The sequence below is a fragment of the Lissotriton helveticus genome, chromosome 1_1 (assembly GCF_964261635.1).
Source record: "Lissotriton helveticus chromosome 1_1, aLisHel1.1, whole genome shotgun sequence".
In the NCBI taxonomy this organism is placed as follows: Eukaryota; Metazoa; Chordata; class Amphibia; order Caudata; family Salamandridae; genus Lissotriton; species Lissotriton helveticus.
Window position 1 is genome coordinate 178,496,190 of NC_136057.1, and position 6,173 is coordinate 178,502,362.

Sequence of the window (6,173 nt, forward strand, 5' to 3'; positions counted from 1 at the left end):
TGTCCGAGGAGTGGCCAGAGGATTGGTCCACGCGATGCGTGCAGAACAGACGGCCCAACTCGCGCAGCTGGAATTCCAAGCGTTACAGCTGGAGGCTGCCCAACTCTCTGACGGGCGGGAGGATTCTTCCCGGCAACTGGCAGCGGTTTGCGAGGAGATCCACCGAATCTCGCTGGAATCGGCTAAAGTGCTTTGGCGCTCGTCGGTTGCCCGCGTCTATGGATGGGGAGATAAGAATGGAAAGCTCCTCCACAACCTTGTGTCCTATCCCAAAGTCAACCGTATTATTCCTGAGGTCGGCTCGAACGATGGGACCTCTGTGGCCATAGCACAAACTTTTGCAGCCTTCTAAGTGCACCTTTACGGTGAGCGGCCCCCGGACGCTCCTCTGGCCGCTCTGATGGCCGACACTGGTACCCGGCTTCCTTCTGTCTCTCAGGAGGGTGCGGACACTCTGGATCGCCCCTTCACCCTGGAGGAGGTCCGGGATGCCATCTCCCTCCTGCACCCTGGTAAAACGCCCGAGCCCGATGGATACCCGCAAGAATACTATGCAGCCTTCCGGGATATTTTGGCCCCCCACCTGATGGATCTTTTCCGCCATGTGGCAGAGACAGGCTTGTTCCCACGTGAGTCGGATTTGGCCATGATTGTGGTTATACCGAAGACTCAGCCGTCGTCCCTGAGTTGTGCGGACTACCACTCGATCTCGATGATCAACAAGGAGATTAAGCTCTTCGCCACCGTCTTGGCTCAGAGACTCCGCCCTCTCCTGCAGGACCTGGTCCACCCGACCAATGCGGGTTCATGCCGGTTAGAGGTACCCGCCACTGCATTCGTCGCCTCCACCTGGCCCTGGCTCACCGAGAGCGGCATTCCCCACTTTGATGGGTATATGAGGGTGACCAGACTTCACCTCTACTACCTGGCCACGAAACTCATCGTCATCCACGGCTGGTATGCGGGCGGCTGGTCTGACCCTGCGTATCGTGTGGAACTCACCACGCTAGAATTTCCACAAGTCCAAGCGCTTCTATATGGAAGTCCAATACCACCGGCGATGGCCCTGGTCACCAGGACAGTGTTTCTGGCTTGGTGCACGGCCCTACGGCATGTGGGATGGGACCGTAAACTCTTCCGACAGACCCCACTCTGGCACCCCAGTCAACAGTCGTGCCGGGAGCAGGGGGCCCATCCCCCAAGTCAACCGCCCCGGCATGCCCGGGTCGGCCGGGGATGGGTGCCCGGGGGAGGGCGCAGAGGCAGTCGAATCTCCCTCGGCCCCGCGGACACGGCAAAGCTGCTGCCAGGGGGGCTGTAACACCCTCCGCCGGAGCGGAGGGCCACCTGCCACCCCGAAGCCTTCCCAGCCGACCCGGAGCCGGTCGCGGCGCACTGCAGCAGAGGAAATGCACCCTGGGGGGGCCAGGTATGGTCCGGGCCCTAGTCCCCTGGAGGGGATCCGGAACTCCCGGGCCACTGACCTTCCCGCCGTGTTGAATCCTCCGGGCGGACTGCACGGACCCCACCCATTTACCTCTCGATGGTTTCACGCCCTCTTGAACTCTCTCTTCAAAGTTCTTTTCAACTTTCCCTTACGGTACTTATTGGCTATCGGTCTCGCGCCCGTATTTAGCCTTAGATGGAGTTTACCACCCGCTTTGGGCTGCATTCCCAAGCGACCCGACTCCGAGAAGACCCGATCCCGGCGTGCCGGGGGCCGCTACCGGCCTAACACCGTCCGGGGGTGAGCCTCGATCAGAAGGACTTGGGCCCCCTGAGCGACACCGGGGAGTCGGTCTTCTGTACGCCACATTTCCGGCGCCCGCCGCCGGGTGGGGATTCGGTGCTGGGCTCTTCCCTCTTACCTCGCCGTTACTGGGGGAATCCTGGGTAGTTTCTTTTCCTCCGCTTAGTAATATGCTTAAATTCAGCGTGTCGCCACGTCAGATCTGAGGTGGTAGTCGGAAGAATGACGCCAGAGCGTCAAAGGGGGTTGCCGGGGAAGGCCGGGCCCCCCAGCCAGAGCAGGTGGGGGCCTGGCATCCCGGTAGCACACGCCCTCTTTCCCCGGATCGCATCCGGAAGGGTTTCGCCCTCCCTGGGTAGCCGGCTGCAGAGGTTGGCGCCCGAGGTGCGTGAGCGCAGGCAGCCGGTGGGACACCACAAACAGCCTCACGCAGCACGCAGCCAGGCACCCCAGGATGGGTCCCGGGGCAGACCGGTCTCCAGGCCCCTTTCTCGGGGGCCAGGCACGCCGGTGGCGTACCTCCGCGGCAGGACCCGGCAAGGGACCCTGCCACAGCGATCAGGGGGGTCTGACCTTGTGGGGGGATAAAGGGGAAGCGGAGCTCACCCTGCAACGGCCCCAGCCGCTTCCCGGGGAAGCCCCGGGGCGATTGACAATTGAGCGACCCTCAGACAGGCGTAGCCCCGGGAGGAACCTGGGGCCGCAAGGTGCGTTTGAAGTGTCGATGATCAATGTGTCCTGCAATTCACACTAATTCTTGCAGCTAGCTGCGTTCTTCATCGATGCGCGAGCCGAGTGATCCACCGCCAAGAGTCACAGGCAACTTTTCGAAAATGTTCACCCACCTGCAGTCGCAGGAAAGGCTTGTGGAAGGCGACCCAGGCGCCCCGTTCAAGGCTTCCCCTCTGGGAGTCAGACTGCACCGTTGGGAGAAAAAACATTGCCAGGCGTTCAGCCCGGGAGTCCCTGCCCACGGGAGAGGAAGGGGGCTCCTGGTGTGACGGGTAGCAGGCAGCCCCACAGCCGCCGGTCCCTCCCGGGGTAACCAGGAGGGACCACGCGAGTCTTTCGAACCCCTCGGCCCGGCCGCACGGGACCGGGTCAAACCGGGTACCTGGCAACGAGGGAGGGTCGCTCCACCTGCACGTCAGCCATCCATCGCCGGGCGGCCCCGAGTCGTGCCAGCGGGCTGGCAGTGCGGCAGGCCGGGGACAGGGCCCAGGGCCCGAGCACCTGACCCGGGGCCTGGCCGGGCCCCTGGCCCCTGCCGGGGGCCCCGAGACCAGAGAAGCCGGGGAGCCTCCCCTGGCCCTCAGGACCCTGTCCTGGGCACCCTGCCACGTGGCAGGACTAAGGACGGAGCCTTGGGTGGGGAGGCCACGCTCCCCGGGGCCCTCGGGGCAGGCCCCGGCCGGAGCTCCTGAATCCAGCCAAGCAAGGGGAGGCTCCCAGGGCACAGCGAAACCACTTCCTGGGCCTTTGGCAGTGCCGGCAGGCCGGGGGACGGGGCCCAGGCCAGGCCCGGAGGCGCCTCCCCGGTCCCTCCTGGGCCCCGTCCAGGGCACCCTGCCACGCTGCAGTCCCTGGGACGGACCCAGGGCTGGGGCTGCATCCTGGCCTGTCCAGCTGCCAGCTGAGCACCGCTAGGACGAGAGGGGTCCCAGAGTACCTTGTCCCTATTAATCCGAAGGAAGGCTACCCCTCTTTCTGGGAACAAGTATGCACTGCGAGGCTCAGGGGACCCTAGGCGCGAACGTGCCCGACCTCCTGGAGCCCTGGCTGGGATCCGGGAGGCGAATGGTACCTCATCTGGACTTCCAGGGAAGCCCGGCCATCTGGTCGCCCCATTGGAAAGCATTGCGCGCGACCAGATGGCCGAGGGGAGAGGTGCGACCAGATGGCTGGGACCGAAAAGACTCCCGTCCCGAGGCCTTCGCGGTAGGGCTCCCACCTGCCCATGCAGGGCTCAGGGGCTCGTGACCCGGCTGCTGGGCCTCAGGCACAGGTGGGGCTGCCGGAGCTCTCGGAGCCCGGACACCCGGGGGAGGACTGCCCGGGGCCCATAGAGCCCGTCCCGGGCACTTTGCCACGCCGCGGGCCGGAGGAGGGAGCCCCGGGCGCCTGGGAGGTATTGCCCGGGCACAGCCCATCCGGCCCCCGGCAGGGAACCGCCAGCCCGGATGGGGTTGTTCTGGCATACCCTGCCCCTAGTAATCTGGAGGAAGGCTACCTCTCCTTCTGGGAACCCGTGCGCACCGAGTGACGGAGGGGACCCAGGGCGCGGAGGCACCCGACCTCCTGGAGCCCCGGCTGGCATCTGGGAGGCGAATGGCACCTCATCGGGACTTCCAGGGAAGCCCGGCCATCTGGTCGCCCCATAGGAAAACATTGGGCGCTACCAGATGGCCAAGGGGAGAGAGGCGACCAGATGGCCGGGACCGAAATGACGCCAATCTGCCTGCCCCGAGCCTCCGGGCCTGCAGGGCTTGGGAGCTGCAGAGCTCTGGGGCTGCAGGGCTTTGGGCTGCAGGGCTCCAGGGCTCCGGGGGCTGCAGGGCTCCGGGGGCTCAGGGCTACAGGGCCCTGGGCTGCAGGGCTCCTGGGCCGCAGGGCTCCGGGGCCACAGGGCTCCAGGGCTCTGGGGCTGCAGGGCTCAGGGGGGCTCTGAAACCCCACCCTGGGCCTCAGGCACGGGGAGGACCACCTGAGCTCTCGGGCCCATGGAGCCCGTCCCGGGCACTTTGCCATGCCGCGGGCTGGAGGGGGGGAGCCCCGGGCGCATGGGAGGTGTTGCCCAGGCACAGCCCATCTGGTCTCCCCCCCCCGGCAGGGAACCGCCAGCCCCGGGTGGGGTTTCCCGGCATACCCTGCCCCTAGTAATCCGGAGGAAGGCTACCCCTCTTTCTGGAAACCCATGCATGCCGAGTGACGGAGGGGACCCAGGTCGCGAAGGCGCCCAAACTCCTGGAGTCCTGGCTGGGATACGGGAGGCGAATGGCACCTCATCGGGACTTCCAGGGAAGCCCGGCCATCTGGTCACCCGATAGGAAAGCATTGGGCGCGACCAGATGGCCGAGGCGAGAGGGGCGACCAGATGGCCGGGACCGACATGACGCCAATCTGCCTGCCCCGAGCCTCGGTGGGAGGGCTCCCGCCTGCCTGCCCTTGCAGGGCTCCGAGGCTCCAGGGATCTGGGGCTGCAGGGCTCCGGGGCTGCTGGGCTCCAGGGCTGCAGGGCTCCAGGGCTCCAGGATTCCCGGGGCTCAAGGGCTCTAGGGCTGCAGGGCTCCAGGGCACCGAGGCTCCAGGGATCCAGGGCTCTGGGGGATCAGGGCTGCAGGGCCCTGGGGCTGCAGGGCTCCTGGGCCCCAAGGCTCCGAGGCCACAGGGCTCCAGGTAAGCAGGGCTCCGGGGCTTGCTTCTTTGGGTCACCACCTTGTTTCTGAACCTTCTGCTTCACCCGGGTTCTTACCCATGTGTCTGCCTTCTTTCCCAATTCTTGGGGAGAGGTCAGATAAGAGTACACCAGGTACTGATGCAACAGCTGATTTTGACAATTATTAAGAATCTGCTCCCTCATAATTAAGTTGTGCAATCCTTTGAAATCACACACCTTACTGCCAAGTAACCAGCCCTCCAGAGATTAGTAGCACAATCTAAAAAGTCAACCCAGTCTTGAGTCTATGCCTTTTGGGTATCTCTGAACTTTATTCTATACTGTTCAGTGGTTAGGCCAACCCCTTCAATCAGTGCACTCTTCATGATTTGGTAATCATCAGCATCCTCTTCTCTAACAGTGAGTAACTTGTCTCTACCTTTGTCTGCAAAGGAGAGCCACAGGATTGCTGCCCACTGCTCCTGGGAGACCCTCAGCACTTTACATGCCCTTTCCAGTGCTGAAATCCATTTGTGGATGTCATCCCCACTCTGGTAGGGAGGGACACTCTTGCTTAAATTCCTATGGTCCTGAGATCTCTCTCTCCATCACTAGGGGAGTTGCTGCTACCATGAGCTCTAGCCCCAGCTTCTTTCTAGTTCTCTGAAGCTCCAGGGACACCGAGCCTGATTCACAGAACTAACTTAAGACAAAATTCTAAACTTACTACCATGTTGGTATTCACAAAAGTTACTTACTCATTTTGGTATTCACAGAAGGGACTTACTGATTGATGAGTAAATGACTTATGTTAATACCAAAATGAGTAAGTTACTAATTTAGAGTAATTTACTCATTTTGAGTAACTTACTTATTTTAGTATTCACAGAAGGCACTTACTCATTGACGAGTAAGTGCCTTCTGTGAATACCAAAATGAGTAAGTGCCTTCTGTGAATATCAAAATGGTAGTAAGTTTAGGATGTTGTCTTAAGTTACTTCTGTGAATCGAACCCTCCCATTCTAAGGCTACCTGATTCTAAGCTGG

General features: G+C 62.2%; 1 non-coding gene across 1 annotated transcript; it reads right to left on the reverse strand.

The window, feature by feature from the left end:
• Positions 1-2,411: 2,411 nt before the first annotated feature.
• LOC144779629 (5.8S ribosomal RNA) lies at positions 2,412-2,565 on the reverse strand. The gene has a single exon (XR_013600705.1). It is a non-coding gene; the product is annotated as a 5.8S ribosomal RNA (ribosomal RNA).
• Between the last annotated feature and the right edge of the window lie 3,608 nt (positions 2,566-6,173).